General features: G+C 36.1%; 1 protein-coding gene across 5 annotated transcripts in view; it reads left to right on the forward strand.

The window, feature by feature from the left end:
- BBS9 (Bardet-Biedl syndrome 9) overlaps positions 1–16,966 on the forward strand; it is a 433,938-nt gene that overhangs the window by 35,828 nt on the left and 381,144 nt on the right. The window lies entirely within an intron of this gene.

Consider the following 16,966-nt stretch of genomic DNA (forward strand, 5'->3'; position numbering starts at 1 on the left):
TGTGACAAGGTCATAGAGAAGCTGCTGGTACTGGAGTGAGGACAGGAAACTAGGTAGTGACACTTACCTGTGTGGTTTTGTGTGTGTATGTGTGTGTGGCACCTGTGGAACATGAACTAGGGATTTCATAATATTTTAGCTCTTTCTGAGCTCATATTTTTTATGAGTTTATTGTTTAATCATTGTATTAAAAATGATCTGTGTTAGATCTGTCTTTAGTGATGTGAAAAAAACAACTATTTTGGAAGTATCCTTCATTTGTGTGAATTCACTTCTTTTCATACATAGAGGTAAAGGTGAGGAAGAATGAATTTGAGCATATCAGTTAACAAGAATATTTCAGGTGGTGGTGTACAAATAAATATTTTGCATAAAGTGATATGAAACAAAACACTTGGCTGGATTGCAGAATTGCTTAAGTTGAGTAATAGGAATGTTTGGATTGTTTAAGGAATATGGAAGATGTCCAGAGTTGGATGAAGAGGGGAAAGAGCTATAATTTGATGAGAGGCCAACTTTTATCAGTGCAGTATCCCTTCCTAACCTCAGCTGTTAGAACTGATTTTCACTGTTCTTTAAACAAGATGTCTGACATGATCAAGGGACCTAGGTATCTATTGTTTAATAAATTGTTTCAATTATTTTCCTCCTACTAAATCTTTTTTTTTTTTTTTTCCTGCTAAATCTTTAAAAGGCAAATTGCTAAATTCTCTGCATCGGGGGTCCAAAAAATTATGATATGATAAAAAAGTGCTTTGGCTAAATGAAAGTTTTAATTTTTTTGATAGCAACAAGACAATTCTTTCTAAAATTTTTTTTTTTAACATTTATTCATTTTTGAAAGGCAGAGAGAGACAGAGCGTGAATGGGGGAGGGGCAGAGAGAGAGGGAGACACAGAAACAGAAGCAGGCTCCAGGCTCTGAGCTGTCAGCACAGAGCCCGACACGGGGCTCGAACTCACGGACCATGAGATCATGACCTGAGCTGAAGTCGGCCGCTTAACCGACTGAGCCACCCAGGCGCCCCAACAAGACAATTCTTTAGACCACAAATCAAATGTTATATCGATTGCACTGTATTTTTTTTTTCAAATCAGATCAAGTTAACCCAATTAAAATAAAGTTTTAAATAAGTAAAAAGGGATTCCTTGCTTTTGTGTGACATTTTTGCTGGATTTAATAATGGTCTTCCAAAGTAACGATAGTTGCTACTAGTTTAGAAACGAACGTATGACTTTGTGCTTATATGATACCTCTCTTAGTTCTTAAATTATGCCTTACACTTAAAAAATACCTTTTGAGGGGTGCCTGGGTGGCTCAGTCCATTGGGCATCTGACTTTGGCTCAGGTCATGATCTCTCGGTCCATGAGTTTGGGCCTCGTATTGGGCTCTGTGCAGATAGCTCAGAGCCTGGAGTCTGTTTCAGATTCTGTGTCTTCCTCTCTCTCTGCCCCTCCCCCGCTTATGCTCTCTCTGTCTCTGAAAAATGAAGAAATCTTAAAAAAAATTTTGAAAAGTACCTTTTGAAAAAACAGGATGTTCTGACATGCTTTACTTTCCTATGGTTAAGCAGATCATTTCACAATTTGAAACAAAGAAATGTCTGAGTAGCAGAATTAGATATTCCATTTAATGGGTTTGAAACACTTATGTAATATCACTGAGGCATCTACAAGAAAATATGAAAAAATAGTGGGGTTGATAAATTAGTAAAAATTAGCCATATTGGGAGGTTGGCAGAGGTAATAGGGGGTTACTATTAATGGGTACAAGATTTCTTTTTGGGATGATGCAAATGTTCCAAAATTAGCTTATGCTGATGGTTGTACAGTTCTGTAAATATCCTAATTACTTAAGCTGTATACTTTAAAGAGGTGGTATATAAAATATATCTCAATAGCACTGTTAAAAAAATTAGCCATGGGATAAAATCTGATGCTAGAGAGGTGATAGTACAGTCTGTATATCCTATATATGTAAAATGACACAACACTCTTAAAGGAGGTTGGTTATTGAGAACCACGAAAATAATCTTGGATGCTGATATGTGACTTACAGGGATGTAAATTGGGAAATGATCCAAAGTATAGAAAATAGAAAAATCATATCAAGTTACCATATATTTATTTCTTTCCTCTTTTTGTCATTCCTTCCTTCCTTTTGTGTGTGTATGTGTGTGTATGTATATATATGTGTATATATGTATATATAAATTAGAACTGGTCTAAATGAGTAATAGGGGAGAATGACTAGGTAAGTTTTGATGCATAGATTTAGTGGGTAATTATGAAGTTACTAAGATTGCTGAATTGTACAACTTTGTACATAATTCTTTGTCCACATTTCTCATTGTTTCCTTAGGATAGAATGTGGAAGTGGAGATTGAGTCAGAAGGTTATATAATTTTTTTTCTCAATCTGAAAACTCCCCCCCAGCAAATATGATATAAATAAATTGTAAAAAGTACAGAACTTGAAGAAAGTAAAAGTGACTCCAAGGTATTCACATTTCAAAATGAAGCCCATTTTCTAAGCCTGTCATACCTGTGTGTGCCTAATATGCACTTTTCCAGGATTGAGTGGGTCAATCTTTTAATTTGAAAACCTCCCTAGAGTTGATCTGAATTTAAAAAAGGAAACTTAAAAAAATTTTTGTCTTCTATCTTCCTCTGTATTTAAGATGCCTTCTTGTGGGATTTAGTTGTGGAATCATGTCAGTAGTCCTCAAGAAAGGAATTAGGCAAGAAGAAACCCTGGCCCCATTTTAAACAAATGTGTTTATAAGGTATGGGAAGGCAGAGTGAGTTTATTTTGCATGTGCACCAGAGTGAACTACCACTAGATGGCAGTCCTGTACAACCTTGGACTTTAGTTGGTTCCTCCTTTAAATAAAGTATGCTAAGAGATCACCAATGGAGGAATTTTGAGCCCAAATAATACTTTGCCTTTTATTAAAAATAAATGTAACTTCTGGGGTGCCTGGATGACTCAGTCCGTTAAGCGTCCGACTCTTGATTTCTGCTCAGGTCATGATCTCATGGTTCGTGAGCTCAAGCCCCAATTGGGCTCTGTGCCTTCAACACAGAGCCTGCCTGGGATTTCTCTCTCTCTCTCTCTCTCTCTCTCTCTCTCTCTCTCTCTCTCTCGTCTATCTTTTCTCTATCTCTGTCTCTCTCCCTCCCTGTCTTGCTCACTATAAAAAAAAAAAAAAGCATTAAAAAAATAAATGTAACTTCTTCATGTTGCAGAAAAGTAATGAAGTGGTTTTTAAAAATTTTAATTATAATAAGTGATATCTTAGAATATAAATTGAAAATGCTTTCTAGCTGTGCTTCTCGAACTTGAAGTTGCATTTGAATCATAATGGAATCTTGATAGAAATTCAGGTTCTAATTCTTTAAGTTTGTAATTGGAGAGTTTGAATTTCTGAAACTTTCTTCGTTGATGCCAAGTCTCAGAGATCTAGAGATATGTTGCTGCTCTGGATCTACCGAGTACTGTTCTATATGTTCTAAGTACTTTGCAGGTTGAATAACTTAAGATATACTAAGCAAGTGGTAGAGGAGAGATTCTAACTCACACTCTGCTTCTAGAATCTTGTAGTGTTAACCATACTAAACTTCTTCCTTGTCTGGACTGTGAGTAAATTAACCTTCCTAAATCAGAAAAAAAACTTTCCTATCAGAAAAGGGTGTATTTTGGTTTGGCTGAAGTTAGTGCATAACTTTGATTCTTCATAGATTATGGAAAACATATTGAGTAACTGCCGTTTCAGGTACTTGCTTTTTCAGTTTGATTTTTTGGTTTGGTGCTTTGGTTTCTAAGAAAAGTCCTCCCCCTGCTCCACAATAATAAGAGAGGTTATATATGGGAGGGTAATATTTGATTTGAAATTAGCAAAAGAGTCATTACTGTTTTTCTTTAACCTTTTTTTTGTTTGCTCGTTCATTAAGAAAATCTTTCAAAAACACCCTGAATACATTTGCAAAAACTCAAAAGTGCATTCATTTGATGCAGTAAGGCTTGGCTTTACCTCAAGCTACATGTAATGTCTATTAATGAGAAAAAAATGGTAAAGAAATAGGAAATCTAGTTTTATGAACTAAAGAATATATGCTTAATATCTTCCATTATTCAGACTACTACATACCATTCCAGAATTTAAGTTAAAATTCTTTCCATATTGTACTTTTTAGGGGAAGTGACTGATAACAAAGACTATATTGGATCCTTTTTTTTTTTTTTTTTTTTTTTTTTTTACACAAAAGGATGTGGGAGATGTGCTTGGAATTAAAGAATTTTTGTAGTTTCTCTAAATTTAAAGTACTGTTTTGAAAGAATGACTTTGGGTTTTTATAAAAATGGTAGTTTAAAAAAATGGTAGTTTATCTTTGCCTTTTATAATAATGACAAATTAATGCTTGCAAAATTTAGTGAGTGGTATAAGCATGGACAATTAAATTACAGTTTGGAAATATATTAAATTAGTTTTGAAAAGGTGGATTTGAATTGATCTAAAAATATGTTATTAACATTGATGGAATTTATTTGATTCAGTAATTTGAACTCTACTTGTTTTTGAAAAAAGGAATAAAGGATATCCCTGCCAGATTTTCCTCTGCTTTAGTTTCATTATGTCACTTCAACTTCCAATGGTTGTTGATATGGTACTTTACCTAGTTAAGATAAGCTTGCCAATTCAGAATAGTATTCGGAAAAGGACAAATTAATATTGACTGACAGAATGCCAGTGGTAGAGTGAAGAAAGAATGTTACTGTTTTGAGGTCAACAATTGCAAATACTTAGCTTAGTAAAATAAGATACTTTATCTAGTTTATTTGATGTATCTTGCTACCGTCAAGATATTTGAGCTAAAACTTCCTTTTCTCATAATATGATTTAGGGACCTATAGTTAGTTTACTTGCTCAGTTACCACAAATTTGTCCTGTAGAGCTGGGACACGTCGACAAGCCTTATAATGTATATGGCTCTTTCAAGTGTGTGAAAGGGACGTTGAAAAGAAATAGTTGATTTATTAGAGATGTATGGGAACTTTCAGGGACTAGAGAAAATCTGGTGTTAGTTCTTCCTTGCATCATCTTTCTTCCATCCATCCATCCATCCATCCGTCCATCCAATGTGTATTTACTGAGAGTCTTTTGAGTACCCAGGCACTGTACTAGTTTATTGGAATAGAAAGATGAATAAAAGACAGTTTAAGTTCTCAGGAAGCTCACAATGTTGGGTACAATAAAGACTAACAATTAGCTATGATATAATGAGGTAAGTTGTAATAAAGATGGATATGTACGAAGTTATACTGAAGCCTTGAGGAAGGAGCAGCTTCCTTAGGCTGAATAAATACGTGTGCATGTATGTATTTGTGTATGGGGAGGGCAGTACTTAAAGGTGAGGGAATGTGCTGTTACCTATTTTATTTCAGCTCTTCATTTTTATCCACTTTAATCTAGAGGTCACTAGCCCCAGTTTCCTATAAATGAACAGTTTCATAGTTTTCAGTATAAAGCTTTCATTGCTCATAGGCTGAGCCATTCAGATTCCCTCTGGGATAGTTTGTTCCTCTTGAGAAGATTATTTTTCAGATTTTGGAGCACTTAAAAATTATTTTTGCTTTAAGAAACCTTGGCATTTTCATACTACTAAATGGACTTTCTTACCTATAGTTTAAAGCCTTCAGTAAGGCAAAATTATCTTCTTTTGCTACCAGCTGATTAAAAAAAATTTTTTTTAATGTTCTTTTATTTTGAGAGAGAGAGAGAGAACATGAACAGGGGAGGGGCAGAGAAAGAGGGAGAGAGAGAATCCCTAGCAGGCTCTGTGCTATCAGCACAGAGCCCAATGTGGGGCTTGAACTCATGAACCATGAGATCATGACCTGAGCTGAAACCTCCAGCTGAGTTGGACTCTTAACCAGCTGAGCCACCCAGGTGCCCCTTGCTGCCAGCTGATTTTAATGGAGGATATAGTGCTCTAGAGACAGATAGATAGAAACATAGTATGACTCTGTTTATTAAGAATGACAAATTGGGGCGCCTGGGTGGCTCAGTCAGTTAAGCGGCCGACTTCGGCTCAGGTCATGATCTCACGGTCCGTGAGTTCGAGCCCCGCATCGGGCTCTGTGCTGACAGCTCAGAGCCTGGAGCCTGTTTCGGATTCTGTGTCTCCCTCTCTCTGCCCCTCCCCCATTCATGCTCTGTCTCTCTCTGTCTCAAAAATAAATGTTAAAAAAAAAAAAAAGAATGACAAATTTAAGGGTAGGGATAGGAGATGAAGTAACACAAGAGATTAAGAGATATAAATGGAGAGACAGAGCATGTCATGAAAGGAGAGGGAAGAGAGTTTCAAGAGGTAGGAGTCAGGAGAGTCAGAGGTTAAGCAGCTGGAGTGTTGAAAAGAAAATACTGGGTTTAGCTGCTTGGAGGTCATTGGTGATCTTTGGGAGAACAGTTTTAACAAAAGGATGGGCACACTGGTCCAGTTGCCTCAGAATGAGGACTTCATAGAAAAGAAATGGAAATCACAAAGGAAAGCTGTTCTGTGAAGAGGTAAGAGAAGGGTAAGAGAATGATATGGCCACAGCTGGAGGGGAAAAGGTTTTATAAGGAGGGAGAAGTCTTTGAGGAGGTAGGATGGAACCTTGATCTGATGAACAAAATGCCTTCCATAATATTTTGTTGAAAAAATTAACTTGAATATATTTTTATTTGAAAAATTATGCTGTTTGGAATATGATGGGCCAGTTCTTTAAAATTTTATTTCTTATCACATAATTGGTGCTTTATAGTCATGTTGAATTTTTGTCTTCTCTTCATAATGAATTTGTGGTTTATGGGAAAAAGGCTTTTTAATACTTCAGTAGAGGTTATCAGCACCATCTGGTTCTTTCTTCAATTTTTACCCTTCTCTGACATTTTTTCCTTCTTTACTCTAATTTTTTGGCTCGCTTTCTTTCTTTCTTTCTTTCTTTTTTCTTTCTTTCTTTCTTTCTTTCTTTCTTTCTTTCTTTCTTTCTTTCTCTTATCTATTTGTCTACCTACCTATCAGTCTACCTATAATTTTACTGTGGTAAGAACAATTAACATGAGATCTACCCTGTTAGCAGATTTTTAAATTGAGGTACAGTTGACATATAATGTTATGTTAGTTTCATGTGTATAACATAATGCTTTGATATTTGTATCTCTTAACAGATTTTAAATTGTATAATATTGCTATTTATGGGCTGCTCTAATTTTTAAAATTAGTTTTCTTGATTATAAATTTTTGGTTTTCATAAAGATGTTTATATTTTGAGCTTACTGGGTAATAGACAACTCAAGATTTAAAGAAATGTTACCATAAAAAACCAATACCACTCAATTTCTGTATATGCCACTATTTTGCTTTTCCATTGGGTGTGCTTCTTTTCACTTTCCATCCTTGCCTTTGGTTAACTAAAGATCCTTTTCTTTTAAAGATTTTATTTTTAAGTTATCTGTACACCCAAAGTGGGGCTCATACTCCTAACCCTGAGATCAGGAGTCATGTGCTCTACTGACTGAGCCAGCCAGGTGCCCTGATACTGAGGATTCTTTTGACTGCAGTTGACAGTAGGCTCATGCCGGAATAAGAAATTTACTGTCTATCACCATTTGGGCCACCAATGTGATTAGATCTTTTTTTTTTCTTTTCATCTTTTGCTTCCATTTTCTTGCACAAGCTATTTCTTCCCGGTTACAAGATAGCTACAGCAGCTCTAAATCTTCTTAGATTCTAGTTCATGTGAAAAGTGCCTGCCTTTCTTCCAGAGGGCTCAGCAAAGGTCTCTTTCCAACTCCGTGGCTTTGGTTGGACCATCTCTGAATCAATCCCTGTCACTAAAGGAATGCAGTTAAACTTGGGTCTGAGCTAAGTATGGGAGAGGTAGGGCCATTTCTGTTAACCATTAAGACTAAGTGTGGAGAGGGGTGGACCTTTGGGGGAATATAGGTGAATAATCAACTGTGGTGAGTTTGAGGATTTTGGAGTTGATCAAGGAAAAAGGCATGACTATGAGATGTCAGTAGCCCACAGTGAACTTTATTTGGGTGTTGCTTTGACAAGATTGCATTCAAGGGTAAGTTCTTAACAGCAGGAGATTTTCCAGAGCCCGTGGCAGGGGACCACCACCTATAAAGGGAAGCAGGCAAGGAAACTCCTTGGGGAGAGGGATTTCTGAGTGGGGCTGTATGTCTAGGTGATAATCCTCAGATACAAGATGAAGAGTCTTGATCAGGAAGCTTTGGAGGGCAACAGTGACTTCTGTAGCTCCAGGATTTGTCTTATCTATGGCTAGTAAATGTTGGTTCATTTTTGCAGGGTATGCACTGCAGGCATGCTATAAATGGCTAAGAACATGCTTATTTGGTCTATAATTAAAGCAACTGAAGGTGTAAAAATTAGAGTTTTGCATCTGAGGGCTTTGAGTTCACATTCATGACTAGCCTGCTGTGAGGTACTAAACAAGGGGTCAATCAATGTATAGCGGCCACCTTTAACCAATGTATGTAACATTAACTGAATAGGGCAAAATAGGTGCTGGGGAGCCAATACACTGTAAATGTCCATCTTCCTTTTGCCTTCACATTCTCTCCTAGAGCCTTCCTGGGGTGCTCCTTTAGAAGTGACAGAAGAGGCAAGCAGTGGTGATTTGAAAGGTGTATGTGGACTGGAGGAGGCAGGGGATGAGCAGTTGAAGAGTGCTCTGCTTTGGGCTGCCTGCAGTCTCATTCTGGCCACACTGTAGGGGATAATTGCTCCGAATGTTTGTTCGTATTTAGAGATTTGTTGCAGTTTCATTTAATTGAATGCATTTCAAGGTCATTTGTCACGTTTTTAGTTCTGGGTTTAGTCCATGTTAGATTTGGTGGCATGTTCCAAGTTCTTTATAGATAAATTGAAACTCGAAATGATGTAGGGCATGATTTTTACTTCATCTTTTTCTCTTTCAATGCTCTCCACACCAAAATGTGTATACTTTTATTATAAAAGTAATCATGTTAATTTGGGAATATTCTAAACATATGAACCTGTAGACAGGAGAAAAAAATGATTTAGCACTATCTCCTAAATAGAACCACTGATTACATATCAGTGTAGACTATAACACAGAATATTTCAACCTTAGTTAACCCAGAGTAATTTTATATTTCTGGAATTTAACTATCTCACCATCAAAATGGCACTATCATTGAAAAAATATGTTTATCATGGGAAGTCTGGTGCTATATGATATGGGATGTATGTAAGTAATGGCAATAAATATGTGAAATAGACATATTTCTTAGCAAAGCTTTTACTTCATATGACTATAATATCTTGGAGTCAGTTGAAGAATTTATTAAATATTGGTCTTCAGTTTGTATCAGTTGAAAACATGATGGATTTACTAGCAAACAGAAAAAAATCCTCCTATTACTTGCGTTTAGCTATAAATGGAAAAAATAGCATGGTATATGATATTCCCAAATATTTGGTGATGGATATATTTCACCTGTCAATTATTTTTTTTAAAGTTTTATTTTTTTATTTTTTTTGAGAAAGTGAGAGTGTGAGCAGGGGAGGGGCAGAGCAAGGGAGACACAGAATCCGAAGCAGGCTCCAGGCTGTGAGCTGTTAGTACAGTGCCTGACGAGGGGCTCAAACCCATGAGCTGTGAAATCATGACCTGAGCCAAAGTTGGATGCTTGACCAATTGAGCCACCCAGGTGCCCCCCAAACTGGCCTTTCCTTTAAAATTGCAAATAATTTTTATACAGTGATTTTAATTAATCAATTAATTGATTAATTAAAAATGTTTATTTATTGGGGTACCTAGGTACTGACAGCTCAAAGCCTGGAGCCTCCTTTGAATTCTGTGTCTCCCTCTCTCACTGCTCTTCCCCAGCTCACATTCTGTCTCTCCTTCAAAAATAAATAAACATTAAAAAAAATTAAAATGTTTATTTATTTATTATGAGAGAGAGAGAGAGAGAGAGAGAGAGAGAGAGAGAGAGAGAGAGCTAGAGAGCACAAGCAGGGTAGGGGCAGAGAGAGAGAGAGGGAGCGAGGGAATCCCAAGCAGGCTCCACGCTATCAACACAGAGCCCAAAGGAGGCCCAAATTCACGAGGGGTGAGATCATGACCTCGGTTGAAATCAAGAGTCAGATGCTTACCTGAGTTACCCAGGTGCCACCATACAGTGATTTTAAACTTCTGCACATTTTATATTCTGGGGAAGCCCTCTTGAGCTGCACATAGCATATGTCCAGTCACAGCTCAGGATGTCTGGTAACAGTGTCTGCAGGAGAATGGGGAGTACCCTGTATCAGTACTCCAGGACTGATGGGGAGTATCCTGTGTCAGTACTCTGGGACTAATGGGGAGCATGTATAATAGCACTTCTGCTAGTCATCAATGCCTTTTGCTTGTTCTTGCTACTTTGCCTTTTCAGGTTCCGTTTTCAGCCTGTATACTTGGACCATCACTTGTAAATGACTTTGTTCAATGAAATTTGAGATTTCCTTACATGAAGTCATCCCTGAGGGTCTTTTTGGATCTTTTCCTTTTACATCCTGGTCATATTATGTGGATCATCCACTGATTATTTGAGATTTGGTAGATGACACCATAACCATGGTTCAGTTGATAACAAATTGTCTCTCAATTATGATAATGTTGTATTTCATATATATGTATATATTGCTAGGGTTTTGTTTGTTTCTGTTTGTTTCAGTTTTGCAGCCTCCTGTATCACCCTGTCATTGATTCTTGTTTTGTTTAATTCATACATTTATTAAATTACTCAGTAGTGTGAAATGTTTTCAGAGGACTTTCTTCTGACTCTAGGTTTTGTTTTCTTTCCATGTATTGTTTGTATGTTATCTCTCTCTCTTACTCTCCATGCTATTTTCCTATACTGTGTTTGTGGATTTACCAGGCCAATCTCTTTTTATCTTGCTCAACCCTAGCCTGGCCAACTCTGTCTGGGCCAGCTTGCTTTTTATGGTGCTGGTGAATTTTCCTTCCTTTTGCTCCCAACCAGTCAAAGACAAGTTTGCTTTCCTTTTTCACACCCTGATTTGAGAGCTATATATTGCTCAGTGTCTCTGCCTGCTTTTTGTCTGTGGGGGAAGTATGGATGGGAGAGGAGGTGGAGTGGGTATCTGTGGCTATGGAAGCCTTCCTGGACAATCTGGCTTCAGCCCTGTCTTTTGTGGTTTTCTGAGGTATCTTGAATCACTGTTCCCTCTACCTGGATGGTCTGTAACTTGTTATCTTGGAAGGTAGGGAGGATGTTCTCAGACTTTGGATCTTCTCTGTGGCTTCCTCACCAGGTTTCCTCAGAGTCAGCTCCATTTGCTCCTTCTTCTGTTTGACTATCTCACCAGGCTCCATTTCCATTCCCCCCTTTCTTTCTTCCTGTCACCCCCTTCCCCCTTTTTATTCTGGTTCCTTGTGGGTGTGTGTGAAGCCTCATGTGGCATTTCCATCTCTAGCCTGTCTTCCACTCCTCATCATTGCTGGAGATCTTTAACCTGGCTGCTGTTTTTATGGTCTGTGGCTTTTACTGTTACCTTTATTTTTGCACAAAAACACCAACATGGTAAAATTTATTTTTCTTATCTCGTGGACAGGACTGTAGTGAAGGTAGTTGTTTTTCTGGGCATTTTGATTTCTCCAGGCTGTCTACATCCCCTCTGGATCTGTCTTTCTCTAAATTAGAGAATTTTAGTAAGGTTTTCAGAATTTTGGTTATTCATGACCTCATCACCCCTCCTCTTTAAGTGGAGTCTAGTTAGCACCTTCACAAAATGCACAAAGTCTAGCCCTGAGGATTCTTGGAAACGTACTTTTCTTGATGATCATCATTTTTTGAAGATATGGGATGAGGTTGGGTCTTTTCCCTTGTTTCACTGCTGCTGGTGTATATTTCTTATGCTTTGTCATTGGCTTATTTACTTGTTTGTTTAATCCACAGTGTTATATTTTTGAAAGTGTTTTTTGAAAATAGTCCTTGGGCTGCCAGATTTGAAAAATGGATGTTTATCATAAAAATTCTTGTGGATTCAACAGTTCAATTGTTTGGATGATGCTGGTAGACATCTGGATAGATAATCTTTTATTTTTATGGTGTGAGCTATTTATTTAGTACAGATTATTTTTTGTACATGATGTGAATGTCTTTTCACCATATTATTCTAGGGTTTTATGTTGTGTGTGTGTGTATGTGTGTGTATTTTAATGTCAAATTGTTCCTTTCCTGTATAATTTATTCTGTTTCCTCTAAGCTTAGAAAGTTCTGTCATCAGAGTTTTAATGTTTTTGTCTCCTGTGGATTGATCTTCTAGCAGGAATGTTTATATTTATTTATAGAGAAGACTATGTGGAGAGAATGCTACTGTTTATTATCTCCTATATGTTGTGCTGTTGTATTTAACCCTGTAAGATAGGTAACTTAATAATATTTCTCACATTGGGAAATAGAAACCCAGATAAGATAAAGATCTTGCTGCAGATCATACCTGGGCATAGAGAGGCTTTGAATCCAGAGTTGTCTGATTCCAAACCCCATGTTCCTTGTAATACATTACCACTTGTTCGACTGCCTTCCAAGTCAGAAAGAAGGTCTGTGTGAATTCTTTGAGAGGAAGGAGAGGGTGGCTTTTCTGTAAGCTTAATGAGGGCAGAGACCATTTCTTTTGTTCATCATGTGCTAATGTCTTGTGCAGTGCTTGGCACATAGTGGGATAAGTAGTATTTGTTGAGTGAATGAACCAAAATAGACATGTGGTTGCGCAGAACTGATGTTATACACATCAGGTTTTCAAGGTTACTTTTCAGAAACAAATGTTACCACAGTGCACTCATTCTAATCAGCTTCTGAGTTTTGTTTTCTTCTTTAGCAAGCACATGTTGACTAACTGCTACAGTGCATGGGTTATAGTAGTTACTGTAGTGGTAAATGTGGAGGTGATTACTTGGGCCTCCTGGATTCACCTTTACACAAAATTATTTCCCCATATGCCAGTGAGGCAGTATTTATACCGGCCAAGCTTACCAGTAGAAATACTGACCTTTTTCATCGATTTGGAGTTTTGTTTCTATACATTATTCATCCTTTTGTTATCAATATGGTTTTTTTTTTGCATAAAATGTGATATTCAGGATTATTGAGTATTAATGATAATATTCACAAATCAAAAAAGGTTTTGGTTTTTAATAATTCTTTAAATTCTTAGATATTTAGCGTAACAGACATTTCTTTGTGTCTTTAACCCTCTTTATCTCTCTTCTCTCTGTGCCTGTGAGAGCTTATTTTCCTTGAATTCCTCCAGTTCTCTTATTTTACTTTGCTTTTCTTCACCTAATGAAACTTCAGAAAAGTAGAATTTTTATCAAGGAAAGTTTAAAGTTAGATTGTAGACATAATATGGGCATGGTATGGACTATAAAGGTCTGATAGCACAGTAGTCCCACATTTGTGATTGAAGTGGAAAGAAAATGCTGTATATAAAAGGTTCAATATGTTTGGATATAATTGTCAGTAAAGGAGGTGAACAGATTTTACTAATAATATATACGAGCATGGTGGAATACTTTTTAAATCGTCAAATGACTTCTATAAGCTTGTATGGGATTATATTGTCACATAAATAAAAATTCATGCATTCTTTGGAATAAAAAGCCCGCCAAAGAAAACAGTGAACTGAAGAATAAGTAAGTCACCTTTTGCCTCATCTTGAGGCAGCCCTAGATAATCAGATTCTCAGCCTTCAAATAACTTCTAATTGTCTAAACTGAAGCTTTTTTTCTTGTCTGCTAAGGAAATGTATTAGTGGCCACATGTGGTTGCTGAGAGGCTGTGCTTCCCAAAGCCGTCTGGATTCTTTGATAGTCATCCAGAGAGTGAATTGATATGCTCAGCTGGGGTGAATGAACAGCCAGAACACAGTCTTGCTTTTTTGTATGGGTATATTAGTGCTAATAAAAGATTAATGCTATTTTCCTTATAGGGAATCAACAGATAATGTTTTGATAACCCTTGTCTCACCAGTGAACCATATGGCCCTTATTTTCTAACAGATATGGTTGAAATGTTAGAGAATAATGTTAGAAAAGGATCCCTATGGCCTGCTGGCTCCTATTCCTTGCCTAAGCATTAAAGTGTAGGTGTTTTATAATATTGGAGAACGTCCCTCATTTGTTTTTAAGATCCTTTATGGATCCACAGTGGGAAGTCAGAAGATCAAGGGGATAATAGGATTGATTCTCATCCTGTGCTGGGTTTTCTCATATATATGGTATTCATTTATAAAATCTTTGGTCCAAGACCCATAAAACAATGTTACTTTCAAATAGCGTCTTCCTGTATATTACATTGTATAAAACCTTTAGTTCCTGGGGGAAAGTTATAAAGAGGGTTCCCTGTAGTCTGCAAATTCATTTTTTACGTGATCATTTAAAGTTGTTACTTTTCCTGAAAGATGAATTCTGATTCCTTCTATATATATATATATATATGCTATAGAAATTGGTGGTTAAATGTCTCCTTGCCTACTGTGGCTAAGAGGGGAAGGGCTAAAAAGAATATTTTAAGTTTCTTAGTGTTGTTTGAAAAAAATAATAATTTCTTTCATGGTGGCTGAATGCCAAGGCTGGAAAAGTGTTATGGAAATGTTTGTGGTCAGGACTGCCTTTGACGAGAGAAAGGTTAAATATGATAGTTTTGATAGGATTTGACAGCCATTTTTGATATCTATATATATATGTTTCATCATGATTCCCTTCTTAACAGTGGAGTAACTGAGCTATTAAATATTTTACTCAATTGAGAAGGAAAATGATTACCATAAAACTACTTTACTTAAATGACACTATGATATAAAATGTTCCAACAGTTTAAAATATTCATCTACAAAACTTATTGCCATGGGAAATGAACAATCCTCCTCTACCCCCCAGTCTTTCTTGAATTAAATTGATTCAGTAACCCTTTTTCATTCTATCTGGCAACTCTTGCCTGCAGATTTAAATTCTAAAACACAGGGTAGAGATATATGTTAATGTTTAATATGAAAAACAAATGTTTTTTGACTACTACCAGGTTAAAGTTATTTTAAGAGTACATTAGTAGTACTCTGGGTAGAGGATATCTATCTATCTATCTATCAATTGACATACGTGTGTGTGTGTGTGTGTGTGTGTGTGTGTACATATACGCAATAATATATGCAATAAACTTTAATTAGATTATCTTTTTGATGTACCTTTCAGTGGTTTCCAGTTTTCTACTAATGTGAATAAAATTGCTGTGAACATTCTTATATAATTCTTTATGTGGACAGTATAAAAATTAGGGTGTTTACATATGTAGGATGATATAAAAATTACATTGCTAATTTTTTTCAATTTTTTCACTGTTGTAAAATTTTAAGTACTCAAAAATAGCAAGAATAGAGGTCTTGTATTAGTGGGCATGCTTTGCATGGAAAAATGGTATCATATGTAATACTTCTTAAACTTCTAAAGATCTAAAATTTGCACCATCAGTATTTCATACAGTACATAACTTAAGTCACTTCTGCCTAATTTAGAATATCAGAAATGATAAGCTTGGTATATCAGAATAAGTCCTCCCATATTATATTAATTTCAACTGTATTTCTGCCTAAGCTAAAAGTAAGCAGGGTTTTAAAGCCAAATTTCCTTACATTGAAATTTGTGAATAAGAAACCATTTCTAGCTCTTTGCTAAAATAAGACAGTATTATTTAATATGGAAACAATAACTGAGAAACTAATTTGGAAAGTTATATTCATGATTTTAGAGTACTATGAATATAAAATGTATGGGTGGAAAATTAAGATTTCATATGGCTTTTTGCAGCTGGTTGATTAAGTCCTATACAGTTCATTGTCTTAAAGATGAAATTTGTACAAGGTTTTGGAAGGCAGGAGTTGTATATTAAAAGTTCTTGTTTCAAAGGTAGTACAAACTGGTTTTTAACAATCTATCATCTTTCATTTACCAAAGGAAATATGTAAAAAGAAAAGGAAAAGGTTCAGTGGGAACAAAACATTGAGATGATGAAAAGCTACATGGAAAGTAAAAAGACTTTAGAAAGACTACTAAAATGAAACTAACTTTTTTCCTCAACAATCTGTCTGAATTCATTTTGCTTTCATTATATATCTAGCCCGGAGGCAAAGTATGTTGAGCATTACAACAAAGAGGGTGTTATAAGGAGGGCTTTAAAAAAAATAATAAAGTATAACATATGTGTAAACCATGCAACTTTGTAACAGGAAACTTTATAATAAGGGAGGACTGTGCTTAGCTTTTCCACAATTTTGGAAGAATGAGTTTTATTAGGTGTTAGACAAAGAAATTATCAACTGACTTTTATGCTGTAAGGTTGAAAGATTTGTTATGACCATTCCTAGACTTTAGCAGTGGTTTTAATGTGGGTCCTGATATATTAGAAACAGTGCCTAGCACTGTTAATATGTCTACCGTTGCTAGTTCTCTTAAGGAATATGATGTTTAACTTTGGCCTTTCAGTGAAAGATTATTCAAAATCCTGTTATTCTGTGGTTTTTCTCAGCAGTATTAGGCTGTTCTTGAATTGATCAACACATAATATAATTTGGGAACCCAATCAATGGTTCTTTTATTTTTGAAAGATGGTGACAAATTCTTTTGAAACTTGGGAAATTGGCTCCATCATTCATCCCTTACTCTTTGCTTTTCCTGCCCAACTTCCTAAAAACTATTGTTTTGATGTCAATGTGTAGAATAGATTATCTATAGGGGAATCAGTGTGTATTAATTATATTGGAATAAATGTAAGCTTGACAAATGATATGAGTTAGTAGGCACTGTGCCTAATAGGTTATTCAGTTAATGAGGACACTAAAATTAGGGACCTCTAACATGCCAGAAC

This window comes from Panthera uncia, chromosome A2, assembly GCF_023721935.1.
Source record: "Panthera uncia isolate 11264 chromosome A2, Puncia_PCG_1.0, whole genome shotgun sequence".
Lineage (NCBI taxonomy): Eukaryota > Metazoa > Chordata > Mammalia > Carnivora > Felidae > Panthera > Panthera uncia.